Here is a 12,367-nt window from a genome sequence, read left to right as displayed (position 1 = left end):
CTCCCGTGGTTGGCAGAGGCTCATGGCAGTAGCAGCGTCAGTCAGACAATCCGAATAACGACAAGGATTGTCATTACTGTGGGAAATATGGACATATTGCAAAAGACTGCTGGAAAAAGCAGGGGAATCAGAAGGGTAAGCAGCATGGACACTATGCCACGTCCAGTCAGGCAGATGACTCTGGTGACAGGCTGTTTGCCATGCAATATGTCAAGGATAAGGCTGCTGCAAAATCATCTGATGATGTAGTATGGTATATTGATTCAGGGGCATCAAACCATATGACCCCACATGGTGACTGGTTCACTGAGATGGTTGTAGATAAGCATGGCTATGTTTGCACAGGAGATGATACGCAGCATAGCATAGAGCACAAGGGGAAAGTGCCTCTGGTTGTACATGATGGCAGGAAGAAGAATCTTCATGATGTTTTGCATGTCCCTTCGATTACAAAGAACCTATTGTCTGTGGGCCAGATGACAGAGCAGAACTTGCAGGTTCGCTTCAATAAGCATGGTTGCTTTATTGAAGAGTTTGGCAATGGATGCAAGTTGATCGCGAAAGGCCACAGAAATGGAAGAATGTTCACTCTTGATGCTACACTGCTAGAGCTGAACTCCGCTATGTTTGCCCAAGGTTCTGGCACTATCAGGGACTTAGAGATTTGGCACAAGAGAGTGGGGCATGTCAATTTGCAGAGGCTGCAGACCATGCAGAAGAAGCAGCTGGTAACAGGGTTACCTAGATTCCAATATTCAGATATTGGTCATGTATGAGGGGCTTGCCAGTTTGGTAAGCAGTCACGATTGCCGTTTGTCAGGCATGTAAGACAGAGTACACGACCACTGTAGTTAGTGCACTCTGATGTTTGGGGACCGGCTCATAATGCATCTATGGGGGGTTCCAGATACTATGTATCTTTCATTGATGACTACAGTCGATATACCTGGCTTTACATATTGAAAACAAAAGATGAGGTCTTTGCTGTTTTTCAGAAATTTAAAGCATAGGTTGAGAAGGAATTTGAATGTTACATCTCTTTCTTGAGATCTGATAGGGGTGGGGAGTATGTCTCCAATGAATTTGCTGATTTCTTGGCTGAAAATGGCATTCGTAGGCAGCTACACTCCGCAGCAAAACGGAGTAGCTGAAAGGAAGAACAGGGTTCTGATGGAAGCTGCTAGGGCCATGATGAATGAGAAGCATATGCCACTTTACTATTGGGCAGAGGTTGTTGTGACAGCCGCATATATTTTGAACAGGACTCCCACTGTAGGCATTCATGACATGACACCGTTTGAGAGGCTCTATGGCTATAAGCCGGATGTAAGACACATGAAGGTCTTTGGCTGTCTTGCTTATGTGCACATTCCAGATGAGAAAAGGAAAAAGTTGGATCCCAAAGCGCATAAGAGTGTGTTCATTGGATACTCGTAGGAGAAGAAGGCATACAAATGTTATGATCCCTCTACCAGGGAGACTTTGGTAAGTAGGGATGTCATCTTTGATGAGTTGGGCTCATGGTATGTATCACCAGTTGCAGTGCCATTGGATATGCCTTCCACTCATATATCTACAGTTGATTTGCAGCAGAGCACTGCTATGACAGGACCTAGTAGTCAGCAGACAGTATCCCCATGGACAGGGAGATTGCGACACTCATCGTCCACTGACACTGGTATGTCAGTGAGGGGGAGATATTATGATGTCTTGGACAACAAAGGAAAAGAGAAAGCTACTGAGGATGGTATGACGCCACCTGGAAGAATGACTTCTGGATATGAGTCTGCTGATACGTTAGACAGTGAACTTGGCATTCCGACTGTCTATACGCCTAGTACGAGGCAGAATAGGTATATTCCGCCTCATGAGAGAGGGGAATCGAGCAGTGCACCACAGCCTAGATGATCGCAGAGGGTCAGATACCTTGTTGACAGGTTGACGTACTCTGGTTATTCTGCAAAGCATTATGCCTACATGACAAAAGTGATGGAGATCAAAGAGCCAGGTACTTATGCTGAAGCAGCAAAGGATGAAAATTGGTGCATGGCTATGGATGAAGAGATGAAAGCCTTGGCTGAAAATCAGACTTGGGATTTGGTACCACTGCCTGAAGGGAAAAAGCTTGTTGGCTGCAAATGGGTCTATAAAATCAAATGTAAGTCTGATGGCAGTGTGGAAAGGTACAAAGCAAGGCTGGTCGCTAAAGGATATGCTCAGCAGTATGGCTTGGATTATGATGAAACATTCAGCCCGTTGCAAAAATGGCAACCATACGAACTGTTATTGCCTTGGCTGCTGCAAAAGGCTGGAAATTGCAGCAGATGGATGTTAAGAATGCATTTCTCAACGGTGATTTAGCAGAGGATGTATACATGGTTCAGCCGGAAGGGTATGAGCACCCTGATTTTCAGCATTATGTGTGCAGGCTGAAAAAGACACTGTATGGGCTGAAGCAGGCTCCGAGAGCCTAGCATGTTAGGATCAGCAGTTACTTGCAGAGTCTTGGATTTGTTGTTGGCAGGGCTGATCACAGCCTATTTACAAAGAAGATTGACAGTGGCTTGGTAGTGCTGGTCATATATGTTGATGACCTGATAATCACTGGAGATGATGACATGGGAATTCAGCATGCTATGAAGATGCTGAAATCTGAATTTGACATGAAAGATCTGGGAGATCTGAAGTATTTCTTGGGTATTGAGATTGTACCAACTGAAAATGGCTTATGGCTGATGCAGAAGCACTATGCCATGGAAATGCTTAAGAAGTATGGCATGGCTGAATGCAAACCACTGGATACACCTCTGGACCAGAATGTAAAGCTAGACATGAACACTGGGGCTGAAGTAGAAGATGTGACTATGTACAGGCAGATGGTCAGCAGTCTGATTTACTTGACCATCACTAGGCCTGACTTCAGCTATGCAGTAGGGCTGATAAGCCAATTTATGGAGAAGCCGAGAAAGCCGCACTTGGATGTAGTTAGACGCATCATGAGGTATGTTAAGTCCATTGTAGACTATGGGTTGTTCTATGTCAGAGATAAGCCCTTGACACTGATTGGATACACAGATGTAGATTGGGCAGGATGCTCAACTGACAGACTATCTACGAGTGGCTATGCCTTTGGCTTTGGTAGCGGCATGATCAGTTGGAGCAGCAAGAAGCAGCCTACGGTTGCTTTATCTAGTACTGAGGCAGAGTACAGGGGGGCTGCATTAGCAGCATGTGAGATTGCTTGGCTGCTCAAGCTTATGGCAAACTTGGATATTCAGGTTGATGCTCCAGTGAAACTGTTATGTGATAATCTAAGTAGTGTACTCCTGGCCATGAATCCAGTTTACCATGCCAGGACAAAACACATAGAGGTACACTACCACTTTATTCGTGAGATGGTCCTTTTGCAGGAAAGGTTGATCTTATGCATATGAGGACTAATGAGCAGGTAGCAGATATCTTTACCAAGTCTCTGGGTAAAGATAAGTTTTGTGGCTTTAGACAGCTACTTGGTGTGCAGATGCTGTCTCGAGCTTGAGGGGGAGTGTTAGAAGTCAAACTCCCCGTGTCGTATGTGACTGTCTTTATGTACTACCGACATGACAGCTAGTGTACAGCTGTCTCCTGCATGTGACTACATTAAATAAGTCGGTTAGCTAGTCGATGACCTGACTATGGTTAGTCTGTCTAGTCAGCGTGTCACTTACTCTATGTTACTCTTGTATGTGTGTTTTTACTCAATGATGAAATAATGAGAAGAATATGATGGAACCTGAATGGTTCAGACATTGCTCAACCCTGTCTCTCTCTCCTCTTCAAACATAAACTCGAATACCTAAATCACTTAAACCCCAAAGTATTCGCATAGGATGGTTCAATCGATACAATAAATACTCCAAGTGCTAACTAGGGTTTAGCACGTTAAGGACTTGACCTAGTTTCACGCACTTGTTACTAAGATGAACCCTTGAACCAAAGGTCCTACCCACATTCACGGAATGTAGGGACAATTGGACACTCAAGCATAAAACGATCTAAGGTTTTTACCCTAAGGATCACTCGTTCAAATGATGAAACTCGGATTGAGTTGGAATTCCTAGGACGGAACGTTGTCGGCCTAGTGTAATTAGGAATGGGTTGGGTAAGAAGACACCCTAAACCCTGCTTCTCGTCTGGAGATAATTCCGGGACCAGAAAACACTGTTCAATGGGTGAAATGATCCCATGGAATAGATGCGACACTTGTGCAATAAGTTGCAACGTCCCATAGACTTGTGGTTTGTTCACAAGAGAGTTTTGCCATTTCTAGAAATGAGGTTGGCAAATTCTTGCGCAAGTTTAACTTGCAAGAGGATGAGTAGTCATCCTGTTACATCACCTTTCTTGGGGAAAAATTGCCTGGTAAAGGGAAATTAGGTATTTTCTTAGAAGAAAATGATCAATCAATAAATTGAAGCGACATGGTCGCCAGGATTTACTGTTAATAAAACCTAAGGTATTGGTTAAGTTGGGATAACAGGGTATGGCCCTAACCCAAGGACAAAAGGGTGAACAAACAAACCCTTGGGGATCTTGCCAAGTCGCAATTGATCCCGGATCGAATGCTGGATGCATTCAGAGAGAAGGATTCACTCCTTAACAGTTGGCCAAATAAAACGACCACTGGAATTGATTGTGCTTGTAACCGTTTAGAAAGCACTGTTTGCATTGTTTGCTCAAGGAACTAAATGATGAAAAGATATCTAATACTTCAGGTTGAAAGCTTGAAGGGAGAGGCAGCTTCAGTTACCCCCGACTGCCTGCCTAATCCTAACCAAGGGGGTTGTTGACCATGCCGGGAACGTGGACCGAACCCGCCGCGAGAGGTCTTTCCGTTGAGCTCTACTTGGAGCAGGAGGACGCTTGGGTGCCAGGGGGGGTCTGGCCGTAAATCCCTCGCCTTCCGGGTCCTGCACAAGAGGCTAACGTGACTCGGGATTGGATCTCGAGGCCCGCATACTAGTCTACCGGCGGAAGCTTGGAATAGTGATCCCTGGGGATTACTGGATAGCCCTCGGGTGGATTATGGACAAGCCTACGGGCGGAACTTCTTGTATTTCAAAGATAAAATGATGAAATGTTTAAAAAAAGAACTTGCTTGATATTGTTTTCTATGTCACGTGATAAGATTACATGAAGGAACCAGTGCTTAACAGGATTAATTAAAGAAGCTGATTGTTATATGTCAAATTAATGTGTTAGATAATTACATAACTAAAACAAACCAAGGAAAGTGCGGAGGATGGACCATGGGTCCGTCCTACGGTTGGGTGGTCCCGGTTAGCCGGGAACTTTTATCAAAAATCTCGAATGACAACGGGAGGATCATCGAAAGCAATGACCTAGAGTTATGTTTTACCCGATTTACACTGTTTTAGGGGAACGGAATGGGACTATGCCTTATGGCAGAGAGGTTGAGCTTTGCATCCCTCTCGTTTCCCATTCTCCTTGAACCAAGTGCAGCGTGAATCCGCTTCGGACCTGGCGTTTCTGCGTAAAGTAGTTTACTCGGGTCTGACGCTAGTTGCTGTTAGCTAATGCCCAAACATGAAAACCCTAATTCCGGTCGATCCTAAGTGGGAAACGGCCAGGATATTTCCGCTACGTGGTAGACGCGGGAAGACCTAGATCGCCAAACCCATAACATTCCATGGGAGTGCCGGGCGGAGTTTTCTAGACATCCTTTCCGATGGACTGCTAAGACGTGTCCTGGATGATACTAGGGGACATGTTACAGTTGGTATCAGAGCAACCAACAAAGGACTTGTTTTTATGAAATTTTAATAAGAAGAACTAAAGCAAATGTTACTGTCCCAAACATTTCCTTACTTTCAATGCTGTCTTGCAGAATTATGAAGCATGGAACAGGTTCTTAGTGTTCCGAGTCATGTTTATGACCACGATGCATTCCACGGATTATCGACAAGGGTTGAGATGATGAACATCCTAGACTGCATTTACAATCCATCGCCTGTGCACGTGGAACGGAGATGGATGGGTGTTTCAGGGATCTATTACATAGCTGCCCATCGACCTGCGTACCTTCAAATTAACTTGAAGAGAATCAAGTGGATGGAGGATTTGAAGATCGTGAAGCTGTTCGTCTTTGTTAAGGCTCACGCAAACGCGACCCTATAGGTCGGAGGTCGAAGGGTTAACTAGAATAAGTATGTGTACGGGGAAGTGATTCAAAGAATCCCTGCCGACCGAATCAAGGTTTTGGGATGTCATGAGAAGAATGGATATCAAAGGAAAAGATACCCTAATCTTCCAATGAACTATCGATTCCTGAAAATCGATGACCCCAATCCGTACTACTACTCAGTTCCTGGCTGAATGCAACAATATCTTATTCTCCTCGAATTAATGTATCAACTTGTTCCATCGCCCCAAGAAATAATTGTACCTCGAAAGGGCTATGCTGATATGAATGGAATAAAACTTTTTTTAAAAAAATCAACGATTGTCTTGACTGTGAATATTGATAAAGAAGTAAAGTGATTTGGTCACTTGGCTAAAGAAATACGCGGACGTAGTTTCTGAAGAGTTAACAAAACTCCCGCTTCAAAGAGAAGTAGATCATGAGAACAAGCTAGTAATAGAAGCTGTGCCAATTGCGAAGAGACCCTATAAAATGTCTATACCGGAAGCAATTGAGCTGAAGGAACAACTCAAGAAGCTGCTAGATCTGGGCTACATTCGTCCTAGCAGTTCACCATGGGAAGCTCCAGTACTATTCCAGAAAAAGAAAGATGGAACACTTCGACTATGTATTGATTACAGAGGGTTGAATCAATCAACTGTCAAGAACAAGTACCCTATTCCTAGAATAAATGAGCTTCTTGATAGTCTTCAGGGTGCCAAGATCTTCTCCAAGATTATCTTAGGTCTGGTTACTAGCAGATATGAATCAAGGAAGAAGATATCCCAAAGACGACCTTCAACACTAGATATGGACACTTTGAGTTCTAGTTATGTCATTAGGACTTACGAATGCGCCTGTCACCTTCAATAGGTTAATGCAGGATATCTTTAGACCATATCTTGATAATTCGTGCTCATCTTCTTTGATGACACTCTAGTCTATTCCAAACAGGAAGGAGATCATGAACCCCAACTTCGGATTTTCCTTGAGACAAGGAGGTCACACAAGCTGTATGCTAAGATGACGAAATGTGCATTCCTCAAACATTAGATTGGTTATCTGGGATTCATCATATCAGCAGAAGGAATCTCAGTGGAGCCGGCCTAAGTCAGAAATGTTCTACGATGGCCAAATACCAACAACTATCAAAGCAATACGCAGCTTTCTTGGTTTGACAAGATGGTATAGGGTCTTCATAAAAAACTATGCTTTGATTGCAGTACCTTTGACAGACTTACTAAAGAAGCAAACGTCCATTGCATGGTCAACTACCGAACAAACCAGCTTTGATAGGTTGAAGCAAAGTTTGGTATCAGCACCGATCCTAAAAACTTCTAGACCACAGTAAGAAGTTTGAGGTAGTAATTGATACTAGCATGCTTGCCTTAGGATGTGTGCTCATGTAGGAAAGTCATCCTGTAGGATGCTCTTCAAGGAGACTGAAGAGCCATGAGAAGATTTATGCTACCCATGATCTAGAATTATTAGTTGTCATCCATGCTCTAAAACTTTGGAGACACTACCTGCTGGGTAACAAGTTTACTCTAGTGTGACTGATCATAAGAGTCTCAAGTGGATCTTTACCCAGAACGAGTTCAACATGAGGCAACGTCGGTGGATTGAAGTGCTGGAGGAGTATGACTTTGAAATCAAGTACCGACTGGGAAAGGAGAATGTAGTTGTTGATGCACTTAGTCGCAAGGCATTCCTTAACTCATTAATCTTGCAAAATCCATCAATAGCTAGATCTCTAGCCACAAAGATATCCATGCCAAACAACCCAATACTTGAACTAGCTAGAGAGGAAGCATGCCATGATACAGCCTATCAAAAGATGCTAAGAGAAATCTCTATCAAGGATCACGACCAAAAAGCTACAGGCTAAGTATCATGAATTCTCTATTAATAGTGGACTTGACTACTATAGAATCAGGCTGTGTATACCCGCAAGCTAGTCACTTAAGTAGAAGATATTGTGGAAAGTTCATGATTCCCCTTCCTCAGGACATTCTGGCTATGCCAAGACTCTCAATGCAGTTAGAAAAAGCTACCATTGGGAGAGGCTTAAAAGTGACGTTCTCAAATATATCACCGAGTGTTGTCTTGCCAACGTATCAAATCCGACCATGTCATGATGCTAGAGAAACTGCAACCACTCGACATTCCCCAAGTGAAATGGAAATTCATCAGTATGGAATTTGTTGTTGGCCTACCCCAAGTTCAGGGAGGATACCACTCCATCATGGTTGTGGTTGACATGCTGACTAAGGTTGCATACATTATTCTGGTAAAGACAAACTATAAAGCCTCAGACATTGCAAGGTTGTTTATCAAGGAGATATTCAAGCTATATGGGCTACCCAGAAGAATCATTAGTGGTCGTGGCTCTCTCTTCACAACACACTTCTGGAGAGCTATCTTCGAAGCCATTGGGACTCAACTCGGTTTTAGCACAACTTACTATCCCCAAACTAATGGCCAAATAGAGCGAGTCAATCAAGTCATCGAGGATATGCTTAGGGCACACTGCTTTCGTGAGCCAAAAAGGTGGATTCAATACTTGCCTTTGGTTGAATTTGCCTACAATGCTTCTTACCAACAAAGCATTCAGATGACCCCTTTTCAAGCATTGTATGGTCATGACTGTCGAAGTCCCCTAAACTTCTCAGATCCAACCTTGAGGGTTGAAGCTTCAAGGCAGATGTTGGAAGAGATGGATGACCAAATAAAGTCATGAAGACAGGACATCCAAGCCGCCAAGGATAGAAAAAAGGCATACGTGGACTTGAAGCAATAAGATAGAATCTTCGAGGAAGGAGACATGGTCTTCATTCGCGTACGACCATAGAAGAGTTCTCTATCCTTAAGAGATTGCAAGAAGCTAAGTCCAAGGTACTGTGGACCATACAAGATCCTCAAGTGCCTAGAACCTAATGCTTATAGACTACAACTCCCAGAGAACCTAAAGGTTCATAATGTATTCCATATCAGCCTATTGAAGAAGTATGCACCTAATCCTAACCATGTACTCAATGACCAACAAGTTCTAATGCCTAGTCGAGGAGTCTTTGAACTAAGGCCTGACAAAATCTTAGATGTTAGGGAGAGACAACTGCGATCCAGAACCTTGAGAAAATACCTCGTCCAGTGGAAAGATTATCCCCAGGAGGATGCCACTTGGATAGAGGAGGGAACTCTTAACCATCAATATTCCCAGTTTATCTCGAGATGAGGACATCTCGATTCCTCCAAGGGGGAGAGAATGTAACAATTCTGATCTCAAAACCGCACTTCTCACGAGAACCTCCTCTTACTAAAAATCCAAATAGTTAAATTGTTAGTATTATGGAATTTTTTTAATTATTCCCTCCTTCCCCCAGCCGACTGTCGTGTTGGGGGAGAGGGAGGGAAGGCAGGCTGACTAAGCATCCATGTTGGATGCCTGAGGGGGGGTGAACCCATGCAGGATGCCGCGTGGGGGAGGGAGGATCCCCTCCCCTCACCTATATAAACCTTATGGGGGGAAGTGAGAAGGAGGAGTGAGGGCATGAGAAAGAGACGTATGCGCAACAGGCCGTGCTGGAGCCGAGTTGAAGGGCATTGAGTGTTGGCTGCGCCATCTGCCGCCGATTTAGTGGAGTCACTGCCGCTGCCTACTCAAGCTACCAGTTGCCGTCTTGCATCCGTGAGGAGGAGGAAGAGGGTGGATGGTGAGATGTGCCGTGAGGAGGGAAGGGAGCCGCTAGCTGCCGTGCGGGCTGCCATTGGCCAGACGGCACCATCTTCATGCCGCCTTCCACGTGTCCTATTGGCTTTTGCCCCTTCCACATGGTCTGCATACACCCAGAAGCTCTTAGAAGCTTCTAAAGGGGCTTCCCTAAGCCCCCTTCCCATTGCATCCTACACAAGCGGTCTTTACCCCCCCCCTCGGATTTAAGCCCCCTTTCCCCTTACATCCCCCAAAAGCCATTTTACCCCGGTTGTAAAGCCCTTCCCGTGGATTTCCCATAAATCCATTTTACCCCGGGATTTTAAGTCCCCTTCTTATTGGATCCACCACAAATCCATACTAGCCCCGATTTTTAAGGCCTTTTCCCATGGATTCCCCATAAAGGCCATTTTACCCCCAAGTTCCTTTTAAACCCCTTTTCCATTGCAACACCCACAAGCCCCTAGCCCGGGATTTTGAAGAGAAGAAGGGGAAGCCTACAAGCCCCCTTCCCACTAATCTCCTATAAGCTCATTCCTAGCCTCGGGATTTTGAAGAGAAGAAGAAGAAGCTTATAAAACTCCCTTCCCGCAAGACCCATTGTAAGAGCCTTTCCGCAAATAGACTTCAAAGCCCACAAGCCATCCGTAAACCCATTCCTAGCCACCACCCCGGTTTCTTCCTAAGAAGCTCATAAAGCCCCTTTTCCGCAAGCACCGTTTATCTGAAGTCCCGCGAGGGAATCTCCTATGTACGATGGAGAAAGGCAAAGATCATAAGGCTACATACCAAGCTGAGTAAATTGGTAGACCGCGAAGGCAAACCACAAGCCGAAATCATGCCTACGATGGCCCTAAAAAGTCACAAGGTGCGCCTGCGGGAGGATCTTCTCCTAGTATTTACGTGGATATTTCCCGGAGTCCACAAGTCCAAGTTTTATCTATTTGGATTCCACACAAAAGTATTGAAGTAGTCACGAGAACTTCATGGATTAGGAAGCGCTCATGCATGTTCAAATTCAACTAGTCAAGTTAAATGCAATTGGAAAATGAATTGGCTATTTGAACATTTACTAGAATTAGCTCAAGATATGAAAATTGGTCATTGGTACGTTCAATGGAATGAATGAAAAGAACATAAGGTGTCTATGCATTTTTAGGACCTTACCAGTAAGTTTCCTTTTGTGCATTCAAAAGTGACGAGCCTAGGTCAACTGTTGCCTCATTACAAGGTTGAAATTATTGAGGTACACCTTTTTACTAGGCATGGAAAGATTAATGGCATGTCACATTTTTAAATAAATCTTCTTGGTAATGATGCATTAAGGAAGTCGTTATCACCCATAGGAAATAGCAAAGCATGGGAATAATTCTAAGGGCTGCATTAAATAGGTTAACTCTAGCTTCAATTGGCATGAATCTCATTTAACTACGTGTAGTTAGGAAAGGATTGCATGTTGCACACTCATCGCACGTAAGAATTTCATTCATCAAGAGATGTAGTTAGGGAAAGGTTGCATGGTTCATTTAAGCATGAAATCTTAAAAATCTTAGAAAAAGGATTGTGAGCATGATTCGTGAATGCAAGTCCTAGTAGGATCAATGGAAGTTATGCCGAAATTTAACATGCCTTTTGGCCTTAACAAGAAAAGTTAGGGATTGTGAATCTAGTCGTACGTAGAAGCAATGAATCGTGTGCTTACGTGAATTATGACAAAATGCAACTAGTTTTCCCTTTTAGATCAAGTAAACATCTCTAGGAATGGTTTGTCCTTATCGCAAGACAAGTAAACTCGAATACCTAAATCACTTAAACCCCAAAGTATTCGCATAGGATGGTTCAATCGATACAATAAATACTCCAAGTGCTAACTAGGGTTTAGCACGTTATGGACTTGACCTAGTTTCATGCACTTGTTACCAAGATGAACCCTTGAACCAAAGGTCCTACCCACATTCACGGAATGTAGGGACAATTGGACACTCAAGCATGAAACGATCTAAGGTTTTTACCCTAAGGATCACTCGTTCAAATGATGAAACTCGGATTGAGTTGGAATTCCTAGGACGGAACGTTGTCGGCCTAGTGTAATTAGGAATGGGTTGGGTAAGAAGACACCCTAAACCCTGCTTCTCGTCTGGAGATAATTCCGTGACCAGAAAACACCATTCAATGGGTGAAATGATCCCATGGAATAGATGTGACACTTGTGCAATAAGTTGCAACGTCGCATAGACTTGTGGTTTGTTCACAAGAGAGTTTTGCCATTTCTTGAAATGAGGTTGGCAAATTCTTGCGTAAGTTTAACTTGCAAGAGGATGAGTAGTCATCCTGTTACATCACCTTTCTTGGGGGAAAATTGCCTAGTAAAGGGAAATTAGGTATTTTCTTAGAAGAAAATGATCAATCAATAAATTGAAGCGACATGGTCACCAGGATTTACTGTTAATAAAACCTAAGGTATTGGTTAAGTT

Source organism: Lygodium microphyllum, chromosome 15 (assembly GCF_053477565.2).
Source record: "Lygodium microphyllum isolate KBCC chromosome 15, Lygodium_microphyllum_v1.1.10, whole genome shotgun sequence".
NCBI classification, from domain to species: Eukaryota; Viridiplantae; Streptophyta; class Polypodiopsida; order Schizaeales; family Lygodiaceae; genus Lygodium; species Lygodium microphyllum.
This window is presented reverse-complemented; position numbering follows the sequence as displayed.